Raw genomic sequence first — 2500 nt, 5'->3', positions numbered from 1 at the left:
AGTTTAACTAACAGGTGGCGAAGACTGGCAATGAGTTGAGATAATAAACTATTTTTCTTTTATTTTTTATTCTTTCATTTTTTCATGGAGGGGGAGGGGGGTAGAGGGTACAGGGGCTAGGGGAAAGGGGAAGATATAGTCACGTGACTGTATCTTCACCCCCAATCTGCTCTTCTTTCGCCTTAAAAGGTGATGAATTTCGATCTTAACCCTCCCCCCCCTTCTCTCTCTTTTTCCATCGCCCCCCCCCCTCTTTCTCTCTGTGTTTCCTTCTCTCTCTCTCTCTGTGTTTTCTCTCTCTCTCTCTCTCTCTCTCTCTCTCTCTCTCTCTCTCTCTCTCTCTCTCTCTCTCTTTCTCTGTAAATAAGAGAAAGCGTAAACTATAACTAGCTGCTTTATAAGAAAGTACATTCTGCTTTTTGTTGTTGTTTTTTTTCCCTTTTTACATTTACTGTAATCATTCTACTGATAAAATATCGTATTCACTACAGCACACTAACACGTACGAGTATATGTATGTATTTGTATGAGTACACTAACACGTACGAGTATATATATGTATTTGTATGAGTACACTAACACGTACGAGTATATATATGTATTTGTATGAGTACACTAACACGTACGAGTATATATATAAAATAGCAGTACACTAACACGTACGAGTATGGTATATATTTGTATGAAAATATTAATTAACACGTACGAGTATATATATGTATTTGTATGAGTACACTAACACGTACGAGTATATATATGTATTTGTATGAGTACACTAACACGTACGAGTATATATATGTATTTGTACGAGTACACTAACATGTACGAGTATATATATGTATTTGTATGAGTACACTAACATGTACGAGTATATGTATGTCCAAGCTTCACGCCAACACTCACACAGCATCTGTAAACCGCCACCCACAGTAATCTCCCACAGTAAAACATGTAAATCCTCTTCTTGTCCACTCTACACCTCTTCACCTCCCCCCCCAACCCCCCCTTTTCATTCCGTACCCTCCCCCCCCCACCGCTAACCTCCAACTAACCCCCGTTTCATACTGTACCCTCTCTCTCTCTCTCTCTCTCTCTGTCTGTCTGTCTGTCTCTCTCTCTTTCTCTCTCTCTCTCTCTCACACACACACACACACACGCACATCTTCTATCTTCCTCCTCTTCTGTTTCTTTTCTTTGAATTTAAGAGTCTGTTCTTTCTTTCTCTTCCTTCTCTCTGGACAAGCAGTCTGTCCAAGCATCACACGGGCGTGCCCCGGGGCGATCGGCTTGAAGGACTTAATAATACGAGGGATGGGATGGGGGTGCCCTGGCAGAAGAGGGGGAGTGGGGGGAGGAGGATGGGATGGGGCGCCCTGGGCAGTAAAGAGGGGTAGGGGTGGAGGGGGGAGGGGGGGAGGGGAGGGGGAGAAGAGAACAAGGGGGAGGGATAAATGGATAAATAAGTAGCTAGCTTGAGAGAAAGAGGGAAAAAAGGATGGTAGGGGAAGGATGAGGAGGGGGGGAGGGGGAGGAGGGAGGGAGGAAGGGGAGGGAAAGAGAGAGAGAAAGAGAGAGAGAGAGAGAGAGAGAGAGAGAGAGAGAGAGAGAGAGAGAGAGAGAGAGAGAAGGGGGGCAGAGATGAGCGGAAGAAAGAGAAGATAGGAAAAGGTAAAGAGTAAAAAGGAGAGGAAAATTTGAGACAAACAATAAAGGAAGAAATGATAGAGACAAAAGAGTTGATTCATGTATTAGAAAATCAAAAAGTGTTGGAAAGTTACTACACTAAATTCTTTTTGAAATTTAAGATGTTTAAAAATCTATAGGTAAGGCTGCTGTTTATCACTGTCTGTTTATCAAAGGGTTAATTAGGATATAAAAAGCTAAATTGTTTGATATTTTGTTTTTTTCTCTGTCTGTCATAATTCTGTCATATGAGCCACGAGGTAGGAATAAAAATGTCATGAATGCGTATCTTTAAACTTTCCATTTCTATGTTTATTACGATGTTTAGATCTTCCTGTCTTTATCGATTTACCTTCCTACCTACTTACATACATACATATACACATACATACACATACACATTCATACATACATGCATAAACACATGCAAACGTACGTATATATGTACGTATGTACACACATACATATATACATGCATACATACACGCATCTATACATACATACATACGCACAAACATCCACCCATACATACATCCATACATACTTACATACATACATACATACACACATACATACACACACACATTCATACATACATGCATAAACACATGCATACGTACGTATATATGTACGTAAGTACACACATACATACATAGATGCATACATACATGCATCTATACATACATACGCACAAACATCCCTCCATACATACATCCATACATACTTACACACACACACACATACCTCCCTTCCTACCTACTTCTCTTATCTCCCTTCCTTCCTTCCCTCCCTTTCTACCCACCGACCTACCTACCTA

The sequence above is a fragment of the Penaeus vannamei genome, chromosome 26 (assembly GCF_042767895.1).
Source record: "Penaeus vannamei isolate JL-2024 chromosome 26, ASM4276789v1, whole genome shotgun sequence".
Classification (NCBI taxonomy): Eukaryota; Metazoa; Arthropoda; class Malacostraca; order Decapoda; family Penaeidae; genus Penaeus; species Penaeus vannamei.
The sequence above is the reverse complement of the archived record's forward strand: the minus strand, read 5'-3'. Positions refer to the sequence as shown.